At 37.8% G+C, this 11,595-nt stretch overlaps 1 pseudogene; it reads right to left on the bottom strand.

The window, feature by feature from the left end:
- Window positions 1-1,223: 1,223 nt before the first annotated feature.
- On the bottom strand, window positions 1,224-2,788 carry LOC150007250 (squalene synthase pseudogene; annotated as a pseudogene).
- Between the last annotated feature and the right edge of the window lie 8,807 nt (window positions 2,789-11,595).

Below are 11,595 nucleotides of genomic sequence, written 5' to 3'. Positions count from 1 at the left end.
GCTTATTTCGCTAAGCATAATTCTCTCTAGTTCCATCCATGTTGTTGCAAATGGTAGAAGTTCCTTCTTTCTTTCTGCTACATAGAACTCCATTGTGTAAATGTACCACAGTTTTTTGATCCACTCATCTACAGATGGGCATTTAGGTTGTTTCCAGCACTTGGCTATTGTAAATAGTGCTGCTATGAACATTGGAGTGCATAGGTTCTTTTGAATTGGTGTTTCAGGATTTTTCGGATATAATCCCAGTAATGGAATTGCTGGTTCAAAAGGCAGTTCCATTTTTAGTTTTTTGAGGAAATTCCAAACTGTTTTCCATAGTGGCTGCACCAGTCTGCATTCCCACCAGCAATGCACCAGGGTTCCCGTTTCTCCGCATCCTCTCCAGCACAAGTTGTTTGTTGATTTGTTGATTATGGCCATTCTGACTGGTGTGAGGTGGTATCTCATTGCGGTTTTTATTTGCATCTCTCTGATGGCTAGTGATGTTGAGCATATTTTCATATGTCTATGGGCCCTCTGTATGTCTTCTTTGGAGAAGTGTTTGTTCAGGTCCTTTGCCCATTTTTTAATTGGGTTGTCTGTCTTCTTGGTGTTGAGTCGTATGAGTTCTTTATATATTTTGGAGATCAATCCCTTGTCTGAGATGTCATTGGCGAATATATTTTCCCATATGGTTGGTTTCCTTTTCATCTTGCTGATGTTTTCTTTAGCTGAGCAGAAACTTTTTAGTTTGATGTAGTCCCATTTGTTTATTCTTTCCTTTATTTCCCTTGCCTTAGGAGATATATCAGTGAAAATGTTGCTACGTGGGATATCTGAAATTTTCCTGCCTATTTTTTCCTCTAGGACTTTTATGGTATCACGGCTTACATTTAAGTCTTTGATCCATTTTGAGTTTATTCTGGTGTATGGTGTAAGTTGGTGGTCTAGTTTCATTTTTTTGCATGTCCCTGTCCAGTTCTCCCAACACCATTTGTTGAAGAGGCTCTTTTCACTCCATTTGATGTTCTTTCCCCCTTTGTCAAATATTAGTTGACCATATGAACCTGGGTTTATTTCTGGGCTCTCTATTCTGTTCCATTGATCTATATGTCTGTTTTTATGCCAGTACCAGACTGTTTTGATTACCGTGGCCTTGTAGTATAGTTTGATATCAAGTATTGTGATTCCTCCTACTGTGTTCTTCTTCCTCAAAATTGCTGTGGCTATTCGGGCTAAGACCTTTCAGCGGTCCCACATGCAACCACTTCCCCTGATCTGCAGCATGGAGTGCTGGGCCATCAGCCACCATGCACAGGTGAGCACAACCTACAAGTACCAGGTGCTGAGGGTCACGCACCCTCTTATTTTTCTCAGCTGCTTCCCAGTTTCTCGAGGTCAAGCCCACAGAGTTCTTACAGAATTAAAGCAGGAGGGAAAAAGTAGGGAAACCAATATCCATCCTTGAAAAAAGGCCAGTCCATTTCACAGGGAACAAATCAGTGTTCTCCGGTCTGGACATAGTCTTCTGTGACCTGGGACAGGGTGCTCACATACTGCCAGCTCAGGGCAGCCAGGAGCATGACAAAAGACAGGTAAATGGGGGAGTAGTGGCTTCGGGAGATCAGCTGGCAGCTGGGAAGATTCTGTGTCCTGATCCTGGAGATGATCTGCCTGGTTTTGCTAGAAGATGAGTCTGACTCAGGGATTTTATGATAGATCTCTTCCATATACTGGTATATTATAGCTTTGACAGCTGGCATGTTGGTGGCATCCATCATTAGGGTTACTGTTTGTCCTTTCCGAATCTTCACCACCCCTCTGAACACCTGCTGATTATTATAACAGGCAGCCAAAGTAGCAATGGCCATTACCTGAGGAATAGCACAAAAGTTAAACACACTTTGGTTTCTAAGTCTGGAAAGGTAGGTGATGATATCTGGAATGTGGTGTAGTGCATTGGTGATAAGTTCATTCAGACACTGCACAGCCAAGTCAATATTCTCTGGCTTAGCAATGTCACCCAACTTCTTAACATACTTGCTCCAAACCTCTTGAGGCCAAAACTCTCTTCCTTCTTGCTGATCTTCCAGATAATCACGAATGATGTTTGTTTTCTGCAGAAACAGGCCCATAGAGTTGGCACACTCTGTGTCTTCACCGACTAAAGGGTCTTCCAATTCTGAGGCCGAGAACAGACGAGAAAGGCCAATTCCTACCAGCCCGGCAACATAGTGACAGTACTTGTCCCACTCCTGTTCTGACGTCACGTGCTTATCCAAAAACTCCGCCATCCCAAACCCCATTTTCTGGCAAATGTCAACAATCACTGTTTGGTATCTCACAGCCAGATTTCGAAACTCAAGGGAGATCGTTGGGAAGTCCTCTAGCACTTGTCGATCCTTCTCCTTGCTCTCCATGAACCTCCAGTCAGGTTCATAAAGGTAAGTGTGAAAGTTGTGTAAGAGTGGGATCTTTTTTTCTATACTGATGGTCATGTCATCTTCCAGAGTATCCAGAGCTCGGAGAACCAGATAAAATATGCATACTGCATGGCGCATTTCTTCATCCAGCGCCTGGATCACAGCTGCGAAACTGCGACTGGTCTGCTGCAGATACTTGTAGCAAGTTTTCAAGCTGCTGCTGAGCGAGCCCTGGTCCATCTTGGGTATCACTTTATGCCGGCCACCCATCCGGAAGCGCAGCAGGTTGTAAAACTCCTCGGGGTGCCCCAAGCACTTAACGAACTCCATGATAAGAAAAGGATGCCAAGCCCAGGTGACACCAGCCTCAGTCTCAAAATACAGCTGAGCTCCAGTGGAACAAACTTTTACCCAGGACATTTCATTATGTCTGGGGGAAGGAAAGTGACTGCTCTCTCTAGTGGAGAACAGCAATTAGACTTTCTTCCCTCGTGCCTTTTATTGAGGAGGATACACATGAGAAATACAAGGTCAAGATTCATGAATTATCAATAGTTTGGAGGCATTAGGGTTACAGTTAACAATAATAGATTACATGTACTAGCACAGAGGATACAGTGACCAGTCTGTGTTAGGGTCGATCAAACATCTTGATGCCACACTGACAGTAGGTGCAAGGTTTCATACATTTATTGCTAGAGATTGTTTATGTTATATTAAAAGATAAGCAGAGCAAGTTCTAAAGCATAATAAGCATTCTTTAAATCCAATTCCCATGGAAACCCTCTGAGTGGCTTTCAGTTATGTTTCCTGCGCGGTCTTATGTTGAGACTTAAAGACAAGCACAGGGCTACAATTCCCTAAACCATGAGGAGTGGTTCCCTACAGTCCAAAAATTCAAGGACAGAGACTTGATCCCAGGTTTTCTGATTCCCAGCACTTTTGTGTTTTTTTATAATGCACTTAACACGTTGCATACCAGGGTATTTAAATGCTTTTTAGAAATGATGAGAATTCTTGCCACCTGTACACAACGTGCTAACTGTTCTTCATTTGCTGCTGCACTGGATTCAAAGCTGTTGGATAGATTGTTAAGTAGAAATAAAATTGTTTTTCATGTTTTAAAAGTCATGCTAGAGCCAAAGATGGCCAAATTTTTAGATTCAATACATAAAATATTCAAATAGTGGATAATATATAAAACACTGATTGTTGAGTATAAAAAAATCCAATGTACAGTATTCAGTGTGGATTTATATTTATTAATTCCTTATAGTTATCCATTTTTATAATAAAAGCTTCATATTTTCTTGTAAATAAAGTACAATATACAACTAACATAGTCATCAATGGATCATATATTTAATCAACAGGATTCAACAAATGTTCAATAAATACTTTTGTTGTTGAAATAATAAATATGTTTTATATCTGAAGCCTTTGTGACAAATCAGTCCCCTCACTCTTTAGGTTGACTGAACGAAGTACTGATCAGAATGCCCCAAGTAAGCTACATGCACACTCAAAGACCAACACGTGGGAATAGAATTCATGATTTACATTGAAAAAAGTTTGGGTAGTTCTAAGGTGGTAAAGAGACAATGCCCTTAGGTTCTCTAAAGTTTTTTTTATAGTATTCTGCCTTCTTGTGTTCATCCCAACTCAAGAGCTCTGAAGTCTGAGCAAACCATTGATGCCTCCTAAAGTGGGTTTACCCCAAAGCTCATTTTAATCTCCCTTATAGAGGCTGTCTGTCATGAGATCTCACAGACTAGATCCCAGTCCTGGAGTTATGGTTTATAATAGCCTCCTGGAGCCAGCCTCCATTTGTTTGTTGTGAGTACACCTTTTGCTACTCCCTTTTCCTCTTATGTTACAATGAGAAGATGAAGGAAATCTGTGGAATAACAATATAAGCACTGAGGATTTTATGAGCTGAAGTCACTTAATTTCAAAAGTCATGAATTCAACACAAACTATTAAAAACAGGCTCAATCCTGACTCTGATCATTATAATATAGTAGAGATTTTTAAATAGATTATAATGTGTCTTGGTTTAGACCTCTTTGTGTTCATTCTTGTTTTAGTGCTTTGGGTCTTGAATCTGAGTGTTCATTTTCTCTCACAGATTTGGAAAGTTTGGGGCCATTATATCATCAAATAAGATTCCTTTCTCTTTCTCCCTCTCTCTTCTACTTCTGGACTACTGTAAATGTATATGTATATTGGTCCAGCTGATGATGTATCACAAATCACTTAGGTAATCTTTATTTCTTTTTAAATCTTTTTTCTTTTCCTTTTGCTTCTTTAACTGGATCATTTAAAATGACCTGCCTTCAAGTTTGGTGCTGCTTTTCTCTGCTTGATCAAGTCTTCTGCTGAATCCTTCTAGTGAATTTTTCAATCCAGTTTTCTGTCTTATGCTCTAAAACTTCAGCTTGTTTTTACATTTTCTATCTCTTTATTTTCTCATTTCTTTTCATGATTCATTTTCTTGAGGTCATTGAGTTGTTTTATGACATTTTGAATTTGTTGTCAGGTCATTCACATACCTCCATTTCTTTGGGTCTGGTCTCTGGAGATTTATTTTGTGCCTTTGATTGGGCTGTGTTTTCCTGATTCTTCCTGTGCCTTGTCACTTTGTGATAGGATCCACACATTTGAAAAGACAGGCACCACTACCAGTCTTTATGAAAAGGCTTTGTATAGGAAAGAACCTACACCAATTAGCTTAGCTAGAGGTTCTGGGACCCTTTCAAACCTTTTCTTTCCTTTTTTTATTTATTATACTTTTAAACCTTTTCTGTGGGTATGTATTCTCTGACTTGTGTGTGAAAATTCTTTCTTATACAAATTTGCCAGTGTCTTTTTGGGGTGCTTGTAGTCTTTGCCTTCTCTTCTATCCACAGTACAGCAGGTTATCTAGAGCTGCCACAAGCTGCCCCGTTTTCTTTTGTTCTCATCAGCCCTCAACTATAGAGACTATTCTGGGTCTCACTGGAGTTCCAAGGCAGGCAAAATAAAAAACAATTTCTCAGGAAGGCCCCTGAAAACCCAAAATGTTAGAAACATGCTCCACTCTTCTCGGCCCACCCCTACCCTGACCCCAAGAAGAGGCCACCAAACTGAGTCAGTTTCTGTGTATTGCATCACGGGTCCTTTGGAGCAGAAGGATGCCATCTAGTTCTCCTGTGTTTTCAGTGATACCCAGAGACCTAGTGTATCCCAGGTCCTGTCACTGCTCCAAGACAGAGGAGACAGAAACCCATCATTCAGGCAGCCCCCTGAAAAGATGTAATTTTCAATGCATGTTCCACCTCTTTTCATCCCCAGGAGAAGTCAGAAGTTGGGGTGTCTCGCCAACTCTCTCCCACTGAGGTGGGGGGAGGAACTATGCTAGTCCCAACTTTCACCTTTCTCAATGACCCCAACCTGGCACCCTTTCTTGTCAGCACTGAGATTCACATAAGACAGCAACCAGTCCCTGAAAAGTCTACAAAAAGAATATATGTATCAGTTTTCTATTTTCCCCAAAGAGAAGCTAGAAACTGGAAGTTTTCTCTCAGTCATGCCCCACTGAGCCTAGAGGAGAGCTATGGTGAGCAAGCACCACACATTTTCCTATTGGCTTCAATAGTTCATTTCACAGTCAACTAAGGTGCAAGTGCCTCTCAACTGAATCTACACATTTCTCACAAAGTCTCTGTCTGTTGTCAAATCAGTGTCTCCATGAGGAAAGGAAGGAATACCTGGAGCTTCCTATTCTGCTATCTTGCTGACCAGAAAGCTACTATTTTCTGACTATTTAATTTTTTATGATTTATTTCCCCAGATTACATTTAACTTCCTTATAGACAAGAATAATCTCACATCCTTCTTTGCTATCTCCACTTCCCTATATCCATATGTTCACAGGGTAGCAACACAATTTATTGATTACTTCACTAAAGTTCAGTTCTTTCTTCAACAATGTGAGAAGACATTATTTTGAGAACACTCTCTAGCCTAGAAAGCCTTAAGGATTAAAGGTTTAACTGTGAAGTATGAGACTAGTTAATACTTCACTGATATTATCAAATTAAAAAATAATTCTTTGTGTGACCCACTTGATATTAATCTTATATAACTCAAAAACTTCCATAGAAGCACTGCCCTGTACTCTTTGCTATCTATGCATAGGGAGACATATTAGAATTAAAGCCATATTAATACTCCTTCTTGGATGGTATTCAGTGAGGACCTCCCATATAATCAATTTGGCAAACTAGCAAGTTTCTAAGGCAGTATAAAGTAGAAGAGACCTAAAAGCCATGGAGGAGACTGAAGAAAAGCAGAATTAAGTTTCATGAATCAGGTCATATACAAACTTGTATCAAACCTCCTATCTGTAAGTTGCTGCTATAGACTCAGAATCCCAAGATGACAGGGGTGGAGGCCCGGATTTAGAGAAGAATATAAATTAATATAGAAGAAACTGTATGCTCATGATTGTCATGTTATTGAGGAAGTGAGAAAGAGACTAACTGCAAAGGAATAGCTACTCCTTCTGCTTTTTAATTCCCTTTCATTTAATGTCTCTAAACAGAATTTAAGACTTAAATCACATGTGAAAAGTTATTTAAATATATCCTCTTCCTAAACACTTTACCCAAAATCTCTTATTCATCTTTATTCCAAGGCTCCATGTCTCTGATTTTGAATTTATCTGCATATAATTTAGATAATATTTTAAAAATCTGCACCAACACTAAATAAAACTCAGTTCATTTCAATTTTGTCATTATATTCTTGGATAAAGACAAGTGAAATCTGGTAGTTAATCTTAACCCCCCAAAAATACATTTGCAGTTACCTTTCTATACTTTATTAACACAAAAGTTATTTAACTTTAGACAGCCTTGAGGATGTAAAACAAAAGTAAATATTTAATCAAGACATCATAACATAAATGCATGTAGTACCCCAATATCTAAATTTAAGACAAAAGAGAAAAGAGGTAAAGCAGCTTCTTACCCATCTTCACCTCACTCCCCAATTTTTAAAAGTTTATTCCCTTTTACCTACCTTCTTATTTTATTCCCACATCTTATAAAAGAGCACTATTTTCTCCCTTTAAAAAAGAAACCCCGAAAGGAAAAGGAATATTTATCATTCTTATCAATGTGGAGTCCTTTTCCTTCAGTCACCATTCTTGTTTTTCATTATCTTGATGATTTCTCTTTGATTGTCCATATCTGTACTGTGGTTTTATCTTATAAGATCATATCTTGATGTCAGACTCTATTCTCCATAGTCTGATTCACAAGGAGTCATTAGAAAAGACTTACTTTAAAGACCTGTCTTCTTAGGAATGATTAAATACACAAAAGGCAGCTCCTGGATAATTGAGAGTCTGGGGATATAGGAAGTCAACCATGTTAATGGTTATCTATGTACAGCCAATGACAGCTGCTTTTTTAGATATTTCATGGCTCTACTAAGTTGGGGCCTCACATCAGAAGAAGTACAAGAATTATTTATTTACATTGTTTGGGTTTTTTTTTTTTTTTAATGGTCTTATAAATCATACATAGCCCTGCAGACTTTCCCTCAGATCTACCTATTGCTAACAGTAGAGGAAGATATTCTTTCATCTTCCGTCAGTTTTGTGCTAAGACAGCACACTTGTCAAAGCTGTGAGAGGTTTGCTGTTTCAGGTGTGTGATCAATACACAAAGATGTCAGGAGATCCTTAGTGAGAGGAAGGTCATAGCCTTGGATTTGCTGAGTCTGCAGGTTCGTGATAGATCCCAGATTGCCTTAGCAGTGAGTCACTTATCTTAGGTGATAAAGAGTTCTGCTAATGGTTTGTTAGAGTAATGGATATAAATGGACTTAGCATATGAAAAAGGATGTGAAAACAAACAGACACACTCCTATGCTCCATGAAAGCTCTGTTAATACACCCTGAAACTTCCACCCCACTACACCCAAAGATAGTCATCTTCTGAGTGACTATATATCTGAGTCCTCTATGAAGTACTCAGAAAAAAAAAAAGAAAGAAAAAAAGGAATGCCCTTAGGAGCAGAGCCTGAGTCACTAAAAACTAATAAGTGCTCAAATAATAGCATTAGTTTGATCATGGAGATACTTTGATGTCCCTAGAATTGCATATACTTCTGTTCTCTAGAAACCCATTTGCATTAAACCAAAAAATATTAGTATAAATACTAAGTGATATTACTGGCCATCTCCCATCCCCTCCTCTCACCAGAGTCATAACTTAATTATTTGACTCTAGTTTTTAAATTCTGGCAATGACAGTTTTCCATTTTAATGTATCTATAATACAGTTTAAATACTTTTCGACATCCGCGTGACCTGAGTAAGTGAGTTTGGGGGATGAGCACAGCAGAGACATAAACTGCACAACTGCTTAACAGCCCTGAAGGTCACAGTCTCATTACCAGTTCATCCAGACCTCAACTGTAGTTCATAGATTCCTATTGAGGAAAGTTGCATTTAATGTACATCTAAGTGATAAAAGTTCAATTTATGTATGTTGCTGAGGAGTTAAAAAGGAGAGATTAAGTAGCAATTTATATCATACAAGTGATTTTACCATCATTCTGTTTGATGAGTATAAACTCCAGTTCTAAATAAGGTCACATTCTGAGAGACTGGAGGTTAGGACTTCAACATATGAATGGATGGTTTAGTAGTAAATTCAATAACCAACAATAATTAAACAAGAAGTTTTTATTTTCTTCATCATGTGTTATTTCATAATGTTCACAATAAGATGCAAACACTTGAGTTGAAAAATACATTTCAATGTTATCAATCACCAAGTTTTATCAAATATTCATTTTTATACTAAAATTTATTAGCTATGGAGAGAGATACAAAAGAAATATAATAAGGGCCCTGTTCTAAAGTAACTTAACTTTCCACCTAGTAGCATTGACAAAACCAGCCAACAATTGAAACCTGTTTAACAAAGAACCCATTAAAGCATGTAATTACAAAACAAAATATCCTAGACCTTTCTCCTATAACTTAACAACACTTTATAAGAAGATTTTTTATTGTTATTTTTCCTATAGGTACATTTTGAATCAATAATCCTTGGTCATGTTCCTGAAAATGTTATGCTCCATAAGAAGGCGGACCATATTTACATGTTCAAGGGCTGCATCGGAGAGCTTCAGGTAAACAACAAAGAATACTTCATCACTGAGGAAGCACTACAATGGAAAGAACATTGAGAACCACCATGGCCCTTGGTGCACTCATCATCAATGCCACAACAATGGCACCTGCATTAGGTTAGTATTAGTCTCCCGATCCCCAACCTATATTGCATGACTCCAAATTCTTAAAACAACAAAATCAGCAGAATTGTCATCTGGGTGATAGAAAGGTCTGGAATATCCAAGTTTTTTGCATGCATTACCCAGTTGATACACACGTGTGGTATATACTTGTTTGCTCAAAGAAATGTATATATTGTGGCCCCTGTGGCAAGGAATTCCTGACCTCTGAACATAACTAGGTAATTGAAACCTAATTTTGACTATTTGAAATGGATCCACGTGTAAGTTTACCAAGGTGTTCTGCTTTTAAGAAATATGAATGAGAGGTTATCATTCACTGATAAAAGTTTTGATGTATTAATTTTTGTTTGTTTTTGCTTCATCTTAAAAAATATCTACTTATGTCTCTAAAATTACAGAAGAACAAGTACCTATTACCTGTTTTTTCTTTATATTTGCAATTCTATGTACATTTCTTCTCCAGCAAGATTCATCATGCTTATAAACTTAAGATATTAATTAAAATTATTTACTGTTCCACTAAAATGTCTTAAGTGACTTGATACTCAAGAAGTCTCACTTGGACAGTGTAGATCATATTCCCAAATTTTTTCAGTCCTCTGAGAAAACTTTTTTCAGGGCTACAAGTAATGACAGAGTGGAAGCAGAAACATGTACAGATTATAATGATTCATGTCAAGGAAAAATTGACCAAATCTCACAGGAAATATCTTAATTAATTTACTTCAGTTATTCTAAGGAGAAAGCTATCAAGTCATTAATGACTTCATAAAAGTAAATACCTGTATGCATAGTTTGTGAAAGAGAAAAATTCTATTTAAAAAAGTAGGATAGAAAATGGTAGGCAGAGGTGGGCTCTGGAAGTAATCACTGGAATAGAAAATGATAAGAGAAAGAAAGAGAACCAACTGGCAAAGACAAGGAGCAGAGGAATTGACAGGTATGATAACGTCAAGGCGATATATTTACCAGACAGTCACAGACTGGCTGTAATAAATTTGAAGAAAAAGCACAGTTTACTGAAAAAGAGAGAGATCAGCTCTTAGGGTGTCTAAAACCTTTGCTCCTGATTAACTGTGTCTGAGTCTGACTTGATTTACACATTTGTAAAACAACAGCATTATTGACCTATTTCATATAGGGAGAGTATAACAGATAAAGTTTTAAAGGGCTTTAAAAAATAGTACATTTTGAAGCTAAGAGTGAAGATAACTTCCTTGGCTGCAGTCACTTTTCTGAAGTAAACAAAATCAGGGCTTTACTTAATGGGTATTCTGTTTTATAATGAACCCATTAATAGTAATTATTTTTTTAATAATAATGCAAAAATTTTCCATCAATACAACCTTCAGAACCATGTAGAAAAAACTTGCATTTTTGCCTAATTAAGTGAAGAAACAGGAAAAGAAAAACTTCTACTGACTTTCTAATACTTGAAATATTTAATCTTAATAAATATTGTCAGTGAGGCTTTACCATTGATGGAATTATAGAATTGACAAAAATTGTGTTCCCTCCCTTCCTATATATGGACAATAGACTCTATCATAGCCCCCATCATCCCCTCTTCTGGTATTCAAGCCTTGCATGATCCCCTCTGACTTTGGGGTGGGGGGGTAGGACCAATAGCTTACTTTTAGCCAACAAAATAATGAAAAGATTAGGGTGATGGGATGTCACTTACTTCCATGGTTAGGTTACTTAGGATTGTGTGCTACAGTTTGGAAGGACGCTCTCTCATGCTGATTTTGATAAAGCACATAGCAATTTTGGGAAGGTCCATGTGACAAAGCACTGAGGGTGGCCTACATCCAACAAGCAGTGAGGAACTAAGGGTGGCCACTTTCCAGCTATTCACCCTACAAATAAAATG

The sequence above is a fragment of the Furipterus horrens genome, unplaced genomic scaffold (genome assembly GCF_987537825.1).
Source record: "Furipterus horrens unplaced genomic scaffold, mFurHor1.1.pri manual_scaffold_6, whole genome shotgun sequence".
Classification (NCBI taxonomy): Eukaryota; Metazoa; Chordata; class Mammalia; order Chiroptera; family Furipteridae; genus Furipterus; species Furipterus horrens.
Note: the sequence above shows the minus strand (reverse complement) of the source record. Positions and strands in the feature narration are given on the sequence as shown.